The sequence below is a fragment of the Lepidochelys olivacea genome (genome assembly GCF_965140295.1).
Source record: "Lepidochelys olivacea isolate rLepOli2 genome assembly, chromosome: 2".
NCBI lineage: Eukaryota > Metazoa > Chordata > Testudines > Cheloniidae > Lepidochelys > Lepidochelys olivacea.
This window is the reverse complement of record NC_140412.1, coordinates 115,240,013-115,256,726: the sequence shown is the minus strand read 5'-3', so window position 1 is coordinate 115,256,726 and position 16,714 is coordinate 115,240,013. Positions and strand designations below refer to the sequence as shown.

Below are 16,714 nucleotides of genomic sequence, written 5' to 3'. Positions count from 1 at the left end.
CTCCTTTAGAACAGTCCAAATACCACTGGTTTTGTTTACAATGTGTGCTACAGGTCACTAAAACTGGCAGAATGGGACCATTGCCTAGAATATTCATCTGGAGAACTCTTTGCAAATGCCTGGTGCAGCTGAGGTCACACAACATGCTCTGCCAAAGAGCTTCAGTTCCCATTTCTTGCATTCTACCATGAACCTCCAGGATTTGTGTTCTCTGGCCTGCGTGTACTCACTTCCTCTCCTGTGGAAGAGAGGGTGGAAGAAGACCCCCAGGTCTCAACAGGTTTAGTCAACCTGTGGCTTTGCATTTCCCCCTTAAAGTGGAGGGGCTGGCGGCACCATAGAAAAAGCAGGGGCATTTTCAGCACAGCTGTGATTGGGCCACGATCTGTGGGAAAACTAATACCAGTAGAAGACCTTTGACCCACCCTCTACTGCAGCGTTCCTCTCTCCCATCACAGCACTCTGCCCTGGCATGCTGCTACTGGCTGGCTTTCCACCACCTTCCTGATCCCACCCCCTCCTGGATTTTGTGCTAAACAGTACAGGGGGAGTTGCAATACAAAATGGATAGTAAATTAGAGTCCTCTGAACAGAGCATTTACTGCACTGAACGGAGGTTCCCTAACTCACCAATCATCCCCCCTGCTATGCATCACTTTGACCATGCAGAGCTGAGCTCCCCTGTGGCATTTGGCAGAGGCAATTACTTGGTGCGGGAGGGATGCTAGTGCCTAGTTGCCTTTCTGTCCAGCCTCTCTCAATGCCCTTCCTAACAGTTTCCCATAGCTTTGCCTTTCTCTGCAAAGCAGAGGGGAGCATAGGAGCCTGAATGGGTACTTCCGTTTTTTGTATAGGCAAGAAAGTCTTACTAACAAGCTTTCTTAGATCAGCTGATTAGTCATTACCTTGTCATTTCAGACATGCTGGAAGAACCTCAGTTTGTCATCTTGCCATTGACTGGCAACAGATACAGAACTGGAGTAATAGGATCTCATTTGAGCAAAGCATTTTGAATAGGATATCGCTTTACTGACGGTGACATTAGGAGTTCCAGTGAGGAATGTCTTCGGCTGGGTCAAATAAATGCAACCAGCTTTGCTAAAAGCTTCAACCACTAATATTGCTAATGAAAACAAGAAGGAAGGAAGCATTGCTATTGCTCATAATAGTAGTTTTTCTCTGCCTCTCCCTCCCCCAGCTCCTAAAATAGTGGGATCTTGCAACTAGAGTCAGAGGGTGGCCAACCAGGATCCAGTTGCAAGATTTGGCCCGAAGATAAAGCTGCAAAAGGAAGAAAGCTCCTACTGCTGCTTACATTCTTTCCCCACTTAGTTCTTCTTCTGCTTCTCCCAGTTGCTCTATTCAGACTCTGGGCAGTTTTTTCATCAGCAGATCTTTTTGTTAGAATTATGCCACTTTGGTAATGCCTATGTAGCCAACTCTTGTGACTTTATCATGAATCTTGCATTATTTGAGGTTTACTTAAATCCCCGCCTCCTGGAGACAAGTGAGAATGTGACAGTCTCAGCTTTTGTCAAATAAAAAAAAAGTAAAAGTAAATTTCTAGCCTTGTTGATGGTAGAGAAAATCTTGCAAATGTGACTCTAGTGGCTCAGAAACCACTAGGGAAAGACAAAGAACCCAAGAGTTAATTTTAAAAAAACCCTCATGATTGTTTGGGACCTAACTCATGATTTTTGAACTTTTGGCATTGATACTGTGAATCCCCACAGTTCCTAGAGGGCAAAGGGAAAGAGGGCCCTATTTCTTACTGGGCTCAGATTCAAAACCCCTCTAATATTCTGCACTATGCAGTAAGATTGTCATTCTTCATGTTCTCAGGGGCTTTTATTTGCTCTTACTGTTCCTTCTTGCAGAATTCACCATATTATCAGTTTTCTAGATTAGTGGTTCTCAACCAGGGGTATGTGTACCCCAGGGGGTATGTAGAGGCCTTCCGGGGCTACATTAACTCATCTTGATATTTGCCTAGTGTTACAGCAGGCTACATAAAAGGCACTAGCAAAGTCAGTACAAACTAAAATGTCATACAGACAAAATGAGAAAGGAAGCAATATTTCAGTAATAGTGTGCTGTGACACTTTTTTGTATTTTTGTCTGATTTTGTAAGCAAGTAGTTTTTAAGTGACGTGAAACTTGGTATGCAAAACAAATCAGACTCCTGAAAGGGGCACAGTAGTCTGGAAAGGTTGAGAACCCCTGTTCTAGATCATATATGCTCTTGTCTCTCCAGCTGTTTGGTTCTGGCCTAAAGTTTCAACATAGCATCACCAAGCAATCTTCCCATCCCCAAGTCCAATTTCAGCTGCACTGTCCATGTCACCTAGGTCAGCCTTTTTTAATAGCCAGCAGCTTGGAGTGAAAATTGGTTGTGAGTGCCTTAATCTCTGTTAAAAACTTTGTCATTTTAGCTTTGGTAGCAGTGATGATCTCTTCATTCTGCTTTTAGGTTGCCTGCCTGCCATCTTGTCTCCTTCAGGGAATGGACAAGAAGCCTCCTCAGCTATGGACTGTCATTCTGCTTTGTGACATAGTTTTTAAGACTGGGACTCCTTTTGGGGAGTACCTAATGGATCCTTTCTGGATATTTTAAAAGTTTGTATGGTGGGTGAGGGGGATGTGGGCTGAATCTGCAGCTGCCCACGCAGAGTTGGGGGTTCAATTAACCCTCCCACCCAGGGTTATATTTATTTGACTTATCTTATGTGCCTCGGTATCCTCCTATGTGATGTGCCCAATGTTACAAAGTGAGTCAGCAGCAGACCAGGTGTCCTCACTCCACCACTAGATCTAATCCTTTCCTTCCTGTGTAGCTGAGGCCACACATTAATATTACTCCTGCCTGTTTAAAAAGAGTAATTGTGTTGTTACAGTTTGAAGTTAGGTCTGTCAGTACAGGCTCACTGTTGAGGCAGGTCAAGCCATGCTGGAGACTGATGCTGAAATTTCTCCACTGGCTGAATGCTAGAATAAGCAACAAAGTAACTACTGGAGTTTAATACATCATCGGATCCCCCTTGATGGGATTACAGCCACATAATCACAACTTTCTCGTGCATTATCCTCTAATACTAGATTAGAAGAGAGAGAATCACATGTTAATTACTGAACTACAATACTTGTGATTTTTATATGGACTTTAACACTGGATTTCTGGACCGAAACAGTTGCTTTTAGCTGTGAAAGTAAGAAGTGGAACACCTTGCAAGCCTCCCATGTGTGGCTTCGTAAGCACATGTCCAACAGCCATGGATTCATAGATATTAAGGTCAGAAGGGACCATTATGATCATCTAGTCTGACCTCCTGCACAATCCAGGCCACAGAATCTCACCCACTCACTCCTGCGATAAACCTCTCACCTATGTCTGAGCTACTGAAGTCCTCAAATCATGGTTTAAAGACAGGTTGCTTCCCCTGGCCCAGAACATAAGGAGAGGAGAGAGGCATTGCATCCAAGCACAATAATTACTGGGCCTCCCATCAGATGGATTCCCCATTGACTACTGACTCCAGATTCCATCTCCAGCACAAGTTTTCTTGTTTTCCTTGCTACAGCCCCTCTAAAAGCCCGGGCTCCTGCAGCATGTTCTCAGCTGTGATTATGAGCTAGGACAGATGTTGGATTTGGCATTTACACTGGGGACAAAAGGACATCGCAATTAGTTTAATTTAAGATGACTTTAGCACCATTCAGCTTCCTCTGAAAAGGAACATTATGCATATTTATATATATATTTGACTTTTTTAAAAAAGTCATTAGGAAACCCATGGGGGGGGGAAGAGTACTGGGGAAAGTGAACAGGGATAGAGAGAAAAAAGGTTGAGCAGGAGAGGGATAGGAAGAAACAAAAAGTGGAGGAGAAAAGGGAAGGGAGTCTGGGAAGAAGGGGGTGAGAAAAGAAAGCAGAAGGTGATGGGGAAGGGGAAGAGAAGCAGATAGAACAAAGGAAAGAGAAGAATAAGAAAATAAAGAAGCAGGGAGACAAGAAACCCTCCCTGCCCAAAGCAGCAGCTCATGTCAGTTATCAACAGGAAGTGCTGCTGCCAGCTAGTCTGATCCAAATGATGGGATCCTGCGTGTGAGGAGAGTCAGGACTCTAATGAATATAACTGTCATTCTTCATTGAGGCAAGAGGACACTGTCACTTTCCCTGGAGTGCTAGCTCCCCCAGGCTGAGCTAGCTGGTGTCACCACGCTGTCTCTAATTCCAGGTCTGGATTAAGCAGTCACAGAAGAGTGCTGTCTATTGTGACAAAGTTCCTGCTCTACCTTGGTGGGTCTTGAGCTTATTGGTGGATTTACTCGCCTTGGAGCTTCACGGCAGCCCTCAGCTTGGCCGTTTTTCTGAATTCACAGTCCAGGTCGACTCCTCCTGTGTCTGACCAGGAGTTGGGAGGATTTGGGGGGAACCCGGGCCTGCCCTCTACTCCAGGTTTGAGCCCAGGGCCCTGTGGAATGCAGCTGTCTAGCGTGCCTCCTGGAACAGATATACGACAGCTACAACTCCCTGGGCTACTTCCCCATGGCCTCCTCCCAACACCTTCTTTATCCTCACCATAGGACCTTCCTCCTGGTGTCTGATAATGCTTGTACTCCTCAGTCCTCCAACAGTCCGCGCTCTCGCTCTCACTCTCAGCTCCTAGTGCCTCTTGCTCCCAGCTCCTCACACGCACACCACAAATGGAAGTGAGCTCCTTTTTAAAACCCAGGTGCCCTGATTAGCCTTCCTTAATTGATTCTAGCAGCTTCTTGATTTGCTGCAGGTGTTCTAATCAGCCTGTCTTAATTGTCTCCAGAAGGTTCCTGCAGCATGGAACCTTCCCTGTTACCTTACCCAAGGAAAAGGACCTACTTAGCCTGGGGCTAATATATTGTTACTCTCCTATACCCATCTGGCCCAACCCTGTCACATATACCCCCGCTCTGCTCAACACTACGGGGTTGGGCAACTTGGGACATCGGGCAGTGTACTCGTGACAAGCCATCTGCATTGCCATGGTGGCTTCCAGCCCAGTGTTGTATGGTGAATTGGAAAGGTTGTAGGGACAGGAACCAGCTGGTCACTCTTGCGTTCTTCTCTTTATTTCGCTGCATCCACAGGAGGGGTGCATGGTCGGTCACAAGGGTAAACTGTCGCCCCGGAAGGTAATAACATAGTGTTTCCATGGCCCATTTCACAGCTAGACGATCTCTTTCAACCACGGCATACTTCTGCTCTCTCTGGAGGAGTTTCCTGCTGAGGTAGAGGACTGGGTGTTCTTCATCTCCAACCATCTGCGATAGGACCACTCCCAATCCTACTTCAGTTGCATCTGTTTGTAAAATGAATTCTTTGTTGAAGTCTGGGGCTATAAGCACGGGGTTACTGCAGAGGGCTGTCTGTAGATCCATGAATGCTTTCTCTGTGGCATCTGTCCACTTCACTATGTCTGGACCCTGGGCTTTTTTCAGGTCTGTCAGGGGACTTGCTCTGGTAGCAAAATGGGGAATAAATCATCGGTAGTACCCCACCACACCCAGGAATGCCCAGACTTGCTTTTTCTGATTTGGCCAAGGCCAATTTTGGATAGCCTCTAGTTTATTTAGTTGGGGCTTGACCATGCCCCTTCTTACAATGTAGCCAAGGTATTTAGCCTCGACTAGCCCTATAGCACACTTGGCTGGGTTGGCTGTGAGGCCAGCCTGTCTTAGCATGTCCAGAACCGCTTCCACCTTTCCTAAGTGGGTTTCCCAGTCGGGGGTGTGAATAATCATATCATCCAGGTATGCCGCTGCATAACTGGTATGGGGCCGAAGGAGCTTGTCCATAAGACGCTGGAAGGTGACGGGTGCCCCATGCAGTCCAAAAGGAAGAACAGTGTATTGAAACAGACCCTCTGGTGTAGAGAATGCCATCTTTTCTTTTGCATCTGTCAAGGTTCCTCCCCCACTCTGAACTCTAGGGTACAGATGTGGGGACCTGCATGAAAAACCTCCTAAGCTTATCTTTACCAGCTTAGGTCAAAACTTCCCCAAGGTACAAAATATTCCACTCTTTGTCCTTGGATTGGCCGCTACCACCACCAAACTAATACTGGTTACTGGGGAAGAGCTGTTTGGACGCGTCCTTCCCCCCCAAAATACTTCCCAAAACCTTGCACCCCACTTCCTGGACAAGGTTTGGTAAAAAGCCTCACCAATTTGCCTAGGTGACTACAGACCCAGACCCTTGGATCTTAAGAACAATGAACAATCCTCCCAACACTTGCACCCCCCCTTTCCTGGGAAATGTTGGATAAAAAGCCTCACCAATTTGCATAGGTGACCACAGACCCAAACCCTTGGATCTGAGAACAATGAAAAAGCATTCAGTTTTCTTAGAAAAAGACTTTTAATAAAAATAGAAGTAAATAGAAATAAAGAAATCCCCTTGTAAAATCAGGATGGTAGATACCTTACAGGGTAATTAGATTCAAAACATAGAGAACCCCTCTAGGCAAAACCTTAAGTTACAAAAAAGATACACAGACAGAAATAGTTATTCTATTCAGCACAATTCTTTTCTCAGCCATTTAAAGAAATCATAATCTAACACGTACCTAGCTAGATTACTTACTAAAAGTTCTAAGACTCCATTCCTGGTCTATCCCCGGCAAAGACAGAATATAGACAGACACACAGACCCTTTGTTTCTCTCCCTCCTCCCAGCTTTTGAAAGTATCTTGTCTCCTCATTGGTCATTTTGGTCAGGTGCCAGCGAGGTTACCTTTAGCTTCTTAACCCTTTACAGGTGAGAGGAGCTTTCCCCTGGCCAGGAGGGATTTCAAAGGGGTTTACCCTTCCCTTTATATTTATGACAGCATCTTTGGCAAGGGGAATCTGCCAGTATCCCTTTTGTTAAATCAAGGGTGGTCAAAAATCGGGCATTGCCCAGGCGGTCAACTAACCCATCGATATGGGGTATGCATCAAATTTGGATCTCTCATTCAGCCGGCGAAAGCCATTACAAAACCTAGTGGTGCCATCAGGTTTGGGCACCAACACAATCAGGCTTGACCACTGACTGTGGGACTCTTTGATGACTCCCAGCTCCCACATCCTTTTTACCTCTGCTTTGATCTCCTCCCTTTTTGCTGCTGGGACCCAATAGGGCCTTAAAGTTACCTTTGCCCCAGGGTCTGTGATAACGTGGTGATATGCTTCAGTGGTTTGGTTGAAAACACGTCCTGGTATCGGTTGATCATCTCAGTTACCTCCTTCTTCTGGTTTGGTGTCAGATCAGTGGATATCCTGATCTGCTCCTACATATTATTTCCCTGGATCGGGGTCTCTTGGGCTACACACACCTCTCGTTGGTGCCAAGGCTTTAAGAGGTTAATGTGATAAATTTGTTCTTGTTTCTGGCGTCCTGGCTGCCGCACCTTGTAGGTTACTTCCCCCACGGGTTCAACCACCTCATAGGGCCCCTGCCGTTGGGCCAAAAGCTTGCTTTCTGCCGTGGGTACCAACACCATCACCCGATCCCCTGGTTGGAACTGTCAGACTTTTGCCTGGCGATGGTAATGGGTTCGCTGGGCCTCCTGCGCCTTTTCCAAATGTTCCCGTACAATAGGGGTGACCCGAGCTATCTGTTCTCGCATCTGCAACACATGGTCAATTATATTTCTCCCCTCATTGGGTTCCTCTTCCCAGATTTCTTTTGCAATATCTAGTATGCCACAGGCATGGCGTCCGTATAATAATTCAAAGGGGAAAAACCCAGTTGAGGCCTGAGGTACCTCCCGGATTGCAGACATAAGGTAGGGTAGTAGGGTGTCCCAATCCTTCTCGTCTCGACTTACCACTTTCCTTATCCTTGCCTTGAGGGTTCGATTAAAACTTTCTACCAGCCCATCGGTCTCCGGATGATAGACTGAAGTTCTCAGGGTATGTATATGGAGCAGCGTGTGGAGCAGGTCCTTATTAGCTTCAACATAAATGGGGTACCTTGGTCTGTTAATATTTCCTTTGGTAGCCCCACTCGGGCAAAGATCCCCACCAACTCTTTAGCTATTATTTTAGAGGCCGTGTTCCGCAGGATGACGGCTTTTGGGTAGCGAGTAGCATAATCCAGAATGACAGGTATATATTGGTGGCCCTGGGCTGTCTTCTCCAGGGGTCCCACTAGATCCATGGCTATTTGCTCGAAGGGGACCTCTATGATGGGAAGGGGTACTAAAGGTGCCCTCAAGTGAGGACGGGGACTGTGCAGCTGACACTCCGGGCAGGACGCATAGTACCTCTGCATTTCTTCAGGTACTCCAGGCCAGAAGAATCGTCACAGAACCTGTGCCAGGGTCTTCTCTACCCCCAAATGCCCCCCAAAAAGATTACTACGGGCCAGACTTAGTACAGCATTGTGGTGTTTTTGAGGTACTAGGATCTGCTGTACCTTCTGCCCCTGTACTGGTGCAACCCGGTATAAGAGATTCTTCTTCATTATGAAGTAGGGTCCTGGTCTCTGGGTTTTCCCTTCCACGGGGACCCCATCTATTTTGGTCACCTCCTTCCTAATGTTGTCGTACCTTGGGGTCTTCTGCCTAGTCCCGTCCAAAATTTCCTCTCCTGGGGCTAATCTGCCCAAGATCTAGGGGGCCAGTCTCTGTTGCCTCTACTGGTTCGGAGGCATTAGGGTGTGGGTCCGACTCGGGTGCTTCTCCCTCCTGGGTGGCCTCTTTTTCAGCTGCTCGGGTCCACCTACCTACGAGAGCAACCCTCTGGCTTTGGGCAAGTATTCGGGTTCCCAAGGCCTTAGCGGCCCTTCTTTCCCTTTTCGTCTTTCTACGCTGTCTGGGAGTGAAGAACAAATTTGGGGATAGTTCAGAGAAGGTTTGGGGTTGACAGTCTACTGTGGATGCCTCACTACTTTCAGGGCTTCCCCCTTTCTCCAATTCCCCTACCGGGAGTAAGTCTCCAAATCCTGGGAAGTCCCTCCCTATGAGCACCGGGTATGGGAGTTTAGGGACTACACCTGCTGCTACCTCAGTAGTGTTCCCCTGAATCTCGATTTTTACTGAGATGGTGGGGTAATAACCAACTGTCCCATGGATGCATGTTATCCCCGTACGCTTAGCCCACAGCAGCTGACTACGCTTCATGAGCTTCCCCAAGACAAGCGTGATAGCACTCCTCGAATCAACTAGTGCTGTGGTCTCCATCCCATTTAGCTTCACTGGTCTAGTGTACATATGTGGGGTTAGTGAGACCCCCACAAGGTGGATTAGGGAGCATGGGTCTGCCCAGTTCCCCAGGTTACACTGCATAGGCTCCTCTGCATTGGGACACTGTGCAGCTATGTGTCCCCACTCCCTGCAGGCGTAACGCCTGTATGGAGCTCTAGGCATTCCCCGGTCTCTTGGTTTGGGTAGTCTAACATCACGATCCTCTTCCCCCTCAGTGCTCCGACTCTTTGTGGCTACTGGTGGGCCTTCAGCCCCTCTCTCTTTCCACCTGGGCTCTCCTGGTGGCCCAGTCACCCGAGCTCTAGGGCTTGGTGCTGCTAGTTTAACTCAGGGTGCTTCTTCCTTAACTGGTCGGGTCAGCTCCCTCACTGTCCTTTGCCTTTCTACCAGCGCGACAATCTCGTCGTAAGTGGAGGGTTCGTTCTGGCTTACCCAGGCACGAAGGTCTGGCGGTAGTCCTCATGTACCGGTCGATGACCAGAACCTCTAGTATTTCCTCTGGACTCTGGGATTCAGTTCGTAACCACTTTCGTGCGAGATGGATGAGGTCTTATAATTGGGACGGTGAGGTTTTGTTTTCCTGGTACCTCCACTCATGATATCACTGGGCCCGCACTGTGGTCGTTACCCCAGATCTGGCCAGGATCTCTGCTTTCAGCTGGGGGTAGTATGCCGCAGCCTCTTCAGGCAAATCATAGCAGGCCTTTTGGGCCTCCCCAAACAGGAATAGAGCGAGGATGCCAGACCACTGTTCTCGGGGCCAAGCCTCCCGCAGGGCTGTCCTCTCAAAGGCCAGGAGGTATGCCTCTACATCATCCTCCTGCATCATTTTCTGCAGCCAATTGCTGGCCCGCATGATCTGCGTCCCATCATGGCCGTGGTTCAGCTCTGTAAGGGCCTTTACCTGGTTTACCAGTTCCCGCAACATAGCCCGGTCTTGAGCAGCCTGGTCCATCAGCAGGCAATTTGTCTCTTGCTGCAGCCGCACTGCCTCCTGTTGGGCGGCTGCCTGGACACGAGTAGCCTCCTCCTGGGCAGCTGTGGCTTGTATCAGTGCCTGCAGTACCTCCTCCATTGTGGTGAAAAAAAATAAAAATAGACGCTCTTCCCTTTTTTTCTTCCCCCCCCCCTTCCAAACACCCTCCTTCTTCCACCGTGCTGTGGACACCAGATCCCACTTCCGACACCAGTTGTGACAAAGTTCCTGCTCTACCTTGGTGGGTCTTGCGCTTATTGGTGGATTTGCTCGCCTTGGAGCTTCACGGCAGCCCTCAGCTTGGCCGTTTTTCTGAATTCACAGTCCAGGTCGACTCCTCCTGTGTCTGACCAGGAGTTGGGAGGATTTGGGGGGAACCCGGGCCTGCCCTCTACTCCAGGTTCGAGCCCAGGGCCCTGTGGAATGCAGCTGTCTAGCGTGCCTCCTGGAACAGATATACGACAGCTACAACTCCCTGGGCTACTTCCCCATGGCCTCCTCCCAACACCTTCCTTATCCTCACCATAGGACCTTCCTCCTGGTGTCTGATAACGCTTGTACTCCTCAGTCCTCCAACAGTCCGCATTCTCACTCTCAGCTCCTAGTGCCTCTTGCTCCCAGCTCCTCACACGCACACCACAAACGGAAGTGAGCTCCTTTTTAAAACCCAGGTGCCCTGATTAGTCTTCCTTAATTGATTCTAGCAGCTTCTTGATTTGCTGCAGGTGTTCTAATCAGCCTGTCTTAATGGTCTCCAGAAGGTTCCTGCAGCATGGAACCTTCCCTGTTACCTTACCCAAGGAAAAGGGACCTACTTAGCCTGGGGCTAATAGATCTGCCTTCTGTTACTCTCCTATAGCCATCTGGCCCGACCCTGTCACACTATACAATTGGATCTAGCAGGTAAGGTCTGAATTATCTCAGTAGGAGTACACAGGGTCTCCAGGAGGTTCATACTTAGGTTGCTAGCCAGGGCTAAAGCTTGTGGTGCTGCATCATGTTACCATGCTAGCTAGATTAAAGCTAGCAGGAGTATGCCTATCCATACTATAGCCACACTGTATGCAGACATACTATAAGGTAGGAAAGTGACAGCTGGCACATGCTGGCTCTTTGGTGAGGAAATATCTGTTTTTCTTGTCTTCTGAACAGTAGTTTCTCATATTGGTTGTGAATACATTTTAAAAAAAAACTTTTTTTTTTTGTGTGGTTCCTGAACAAAGAGAGAGCTCAGATGGTGTAGCCATCAGCTGATCAAAAACTACAGGAAAAATAGTTCAAAATGAGATATGTATTGTTCAACATTAATCAACACTCTTGTGAGCAGTGCCTGTATACAGGGGCTTGAGACTGACTGCGCATGGAGACTGAACTACCTTCCAACCCTGAGACATAGCATCATCAGGATGAGGTTGAGACCTGCTGGTGGGGCATGGAGGGAAGCTTACATTTTACTAATAAGCCTCTTCAGTAGATAAACAGGGAAAAGACCTTTAATCCCTCTTTTGTGATTAAGTAAATCATGAACAAAAAATGTATTTTATGGTCTTGGATATGCTTTGTGGGTGCAAAATTTACTTGTACAACACCTGCAGACTTGTGTAATAAAATCCCTGCATGTCTAGATGAAAATTTACCCTATGCTATCCATGGAAGTGTGTCTATGTAGGTTGCCTATTTTTAGACGAGTCTCAAAGAATCACACTATAATCCAAGGTTTTACATAGGCAGCTGAGAAGCAGTGCAGTCAGGACTTAAAGATTGCTGCTCATGTGTCCTGAAGACCTCAAATACTCTATTGTCAGGAGAGCTGTAAACTGTCTAGGGAGGCAACATTGTGGATCAGCCTCGGACTGGGGGACACGGATTCCTGAGTTCTAATCCCAGCACTGTCACTCACTGACTGTCTGGCCTTGACAAGTCACATAACCTTGCTGTACCTCAGTTTCCCCCCATTTAAAATGGGTTAATATTGCCTTAACTAAAACGGGGGGTGGAATGAGGATTAGTTAGCTGATGTTTGCAAGTAACCTTGAAGATGTAAAGTGCTTATATGAATGTTTACATCTTCATGGTTATAGGAGCTATTCAGAGTAGCAGATCTTACATGCAACTCTCTGGTACTGGTAAAGTAATAGCAATTCTGCATTTGAAAAGCTAATTGTATTTGATTTAATATCAAATCTGTCCTTGGATACCTGATATAATTCCCACTGAAATCAATAAGAGCTGGTCTGTAAATCTGAGCATTGCCTTATTGAGGAAAGGGGTAAATATCATGCTCTACCTAAAATATGGAGCTCAAAAGGTCAGTAGAAAAGACACAACCCATTTAATTTATTTCACATGGAACTGCGAGAGAGAGAGAAATAAGGACGGCATGTTCGGCTAGAACAACGGCTACTGAAAACAGCAAAGTCAGCCTCTGAGATCTCCTGACTCAGCTCAAGAAAGAACAGCCCCTGAGAAAGGAACCGTAACCATGCAGGGTTCTCATCCCGATAGAAACATTCGCATGTCGTTGTTTTGTGCTGTGTCCTCAGTGACCTTTCACTCACTATGGGAAATGATTTTAAATGCAGAATTTTGATTTTTTTTCCAAATTACAAAAGACTGCTCGATTGGCTTTCTCCAGGTTCCCTCTTCCCTTTCCTGCTGCTTCTCCTCTTACAAGACTGAATAAGGCCTTTCTGCATTAATTAAATGAGAAATTAGCAGCAGCTATGCTTAGCACACCTAGTAAGCTTTCAGTTTATGTGAGCCCTGGACTCAGGCACAATTGAGATACAGATCTCTCTTGGCCAGGTGTTATTACCCACTTCACTACTCCCCACCTATGTGTTAATCTGTCCTGTATCATTTAATGGAAAAGGGCAACTTTTCATAGGGTTTTTTTAAACCATCCTGTAGAACTTAATAAAGACATCTAGACCTTTGCTATAGAATTTTATAGGATTCTTGGGGGTTAAAACCGTCAAATACTCACAACTTCAATTAAAGACAATAGCAGCTGTAGCTGCTCAGCACTTCTGACAATCAGACCCCTATTGGATATTAGCTTCCTCCAAGTTCTATAGGACTGTCAATAACTTTTGTACAGCCCCATTAATTTTATCTCTTAAATTATATAGGACTCTTCCATAAGGCTCTGATCTTCTTCTAAAGTTCCAAGTACCATCAACTCCCACTTCAGTCAGTAGTGCTCAGCAGCTTGCAAGATTGGGTCCTCGCACAAAGAATTGCAGTCATGTAATGCATACTGGAATTTTCCTTTTTGTGACAATGGGACCTCCATTTCCCTTTCCTCAGACCACTCTAGAGTCCGTGAAAGCTGCTTTGGTCACCTGCTATGGGGAAGGGATGGCCTCTCATTACTAATAAAAGAAAAGGAGTACTTGTGGCACCTTAGAGACTAACCAATTTATTTGAGCATAAGCTTTTGTGAGCTACAGCTCACTTCATCGGATGCATAAAGTGGAAAATGCAGTGGGGATGTTTTATACACACAGATCATGAAAAAATGGGTGTTTATCACTTCAAAAGGTTTTCTTTCCCCCCACCCCACTCTTTAGCTTATCTAAAGCAATCACTCTCCTTACAATGTGTATGATAAACACCCGTTTTTCATGATCTGTGTGTATAAAACATCCTCACTGCATTTTCCACTTTATGCATCCGATGAAGTGAGCTGTAGCTCACGAAAGCTTATGCTCAAATAAATTGGTTAGTCTCTAAGGTGCCACAAGTCCTCCTCTTCTTTTTGTGAATACAGACTAACACGGCTGCTACTCCGAAACCTACTAATAAAAGGTTTCACCTATTTCAGGCTCAGTGCACTTCCACAGAGATCTGAATTCTGATCTCTAGAACTGTGCTTTCACTGAAGTGCCAGGAGAGCCTGCATCGGATCTTTTATACACTAAAACCTCACAGATTTGCCCTCTTCTTAACTTGCTGTATTAAAAATGCTGTCCCCTGCCCTGCTGCTCAGCAAAGATTTAACAGGCTAGGTGGAGTAGAGGCCTCTTTATTCTTGCAAAATTTACTACAGCACGTTTTGAAGCAAATAATTAAAATTTCAGCTACCAAAATAAATGAACAAAATATATTTTGTGATGCAGTGTCCCTTTTTTGTTTTTATTTATCTTGTTCACTATTGTGCCAAATTCAAATATTTTAATGGGTTTTCTGCTCATTAGTACCAATTGGTGAGGTGTCATCGTAATTCCAAAGTTTGCTTGCAAAGACCAACACAATCCAACTAATAAGGCTTATGACTTGACTGCAATATCGTGATTGTTCTGTCTCTGCTCTGCCTCTATTGGGTAAAGTAATTGAAAAAGTGGTTAGGAGGCAACTCCTGGTGCTATTGGGAATCCTCAGTTTGTCTTTATACCTGTCAATCTGGGTTCAAGCTTGTCTGTAATACTGAACCTGCTGGTTGATGACCTCCTCCTAGAGAGGGTGCTCATAGTGCTGCTTTTAGCTATACTGGCAACCTTTTATCTTGACTTAATTGTGAAAATTGGCAAGACGTGATAGGCTTGCTCAGGTGTGTTTTTGTTCTTTCCTCTCAGATAGATCCCAAGAGGCTCTGTTAGCTGTTACTCTGAGGACAGGGTTCTCATGCATGGTGGTCTAGTCTATTACCTCCCCTCACTTAAAATTCACATGCCTCACTGGTGCAGGTGAACTAATAAGTGTATGAAGCCACAGGGTAGATAGGCTGCAATGGCAGCCATATACTGATGACACACCTCTCTGCTCTACACGTCGTCTTGATTTGACCCAGGTGGTGCAGTGTCTCGGTTTTCTCAGTGCCTGAACAAGATAGGATGTGGATAAGAGCCTGCTGGGTGAGGTTTAATCTAAACAGGAGGGAGATGGCACTGACTGCTGAAGGAAACAACTCAAGAACTTGATAGATTTCATGGCTGCTCCCATTATTAAGGAAATGTAGCTTCCAATTGTTAAAGTCACAGTTCAGGATTCTGTTTTGAGCTTCCAGGCTACTGGAGTACCAAATGTTGTCTGTAGTCAAAAGTGTCTTTGTTACTGTCTTTATGTAGCATGAGAGTTGTAACAGTTTCTTTCTGATGTGAATTTTGCTGGAGTTATCTATGTCCAGTGCAACGCCCGGGGACTTGACTACTTAATGGGATTTTCCAGAGACAGCATGTCACTGCAGTGCTCCCCAGATTGCTCTGGCGCACTATTCATTTCTGGGTACAATTTAGGATGCTGGTTAGCGTTGGGCAGAGGTTTTGCAGTTTGGTTCTCCACCGTCACCACCACCACCACCACCACCACCACCGCTGCTCCTGAAAAAAATCTTTCCATCAGCATTTGGATTTTTCTTCAAAAATCAAAATCTTTTGGGAAGAAAAAAATAAGTCAAGTGTTAGTGAACTGATGAAATTCGGACTGTGAACCAGATATTCAAGCTGGGTTACAAGCCTTGTGCACCACTCAGCAAGCACCTCAGAGCCACAATCCAGCTGCAAAGGCCTAGCACAGAATTCTCCCGTTGGAGGGAAGCTGCCTCTGTTGCATCTCTGTACCCTCTCCACCTGGAGCAGGGAGAAGGGACAGGTGGGGAGGGGGTGCAGTGGAGCTGCTTCTGGCGTAGTATTTGTTAAGGACCCTATAGCAGTGACACAACTCAGAAGTGGCCAGGTGGAGTTCTGAGAGGCATTGGGACCAGGGTTGGCTAGAAGGTACGGGAAATGATTTAAGCGGTGTCCTCAAACTGATCCATAACAGATGTAGAACATGGAACGGTAAGCTCTGTCACTGTAATGAACAACAGAAATCATGTGTGTGAACGGGACACAAAAGCTGATGAGCCATGGGTTGCAGAAGTGAGGCCTGGCTGAATAATCAGAGGGGCATTGACAAATTAGTTTTGTGTACAGCAAAACAATCTTCAGAAAGTGAAAGATCAGGCAACCTAAAGGAAGTCTGTGCAATGCATTTACAGCAAAGATACGTGCACTTCATCTGTATAACTTACACCTGCTAAGTTCTGATATATTCAGCTGCTCAGTGGAGGGCTGAGCCTGCCTGCAGGCACAGGAGAGCAGGGTTCTGATTTTTCTGTGTATTATGCTGCATTTTCTTTGAACCTTACTATTTGGATAACATTCTGTGTGCCTCCACCACAAATTAAATGTTAACCCTGAAGTGTGACTTTTTTATTAAGGAGCCAAATTGTTGTGTAGAGACCAAACCATCCAGTAAGGGGGATTGTGCTCATTTCTCCCATGTTTTGGGCTTGATCCTGCATTCCTCAAGCACCCAGAAGAATTGCTGAAGCCTGTGTGAATTCTGAATGGGATGAGACTCTTCATGTGCGATTAGCCCCTTGTGTGTCTGCACAAGCCAGAACTGAGCCCATAGTTTTGATCAGGAAAATTGCCTCTTGTTAAGATCAAAAGAAATTAATTCCCCTAAAACTTGAAAGTTTTCATGAGGCCCTGCTTGACTTCTGAGCAAAGCAATGTTTTGCCATTCT

At 46.2% G+C, this 16,714-nt stretch overlaps 1 protein-coding gene across 1 annotated transcript in view; it reads right to left on the bottom strand.

Annotated features, from left to right (window-relative positions):
* Window positions 1–16,714, bottom strand: part of ELOVL2 (ELOVL fatty acid elongase 2) — a 96,093-nt gene that overhangs the window by 29,393 nt on the left and 49,986 nt on the right. The gene's annotated exons all lie outside the window — the stretch shown is intronic.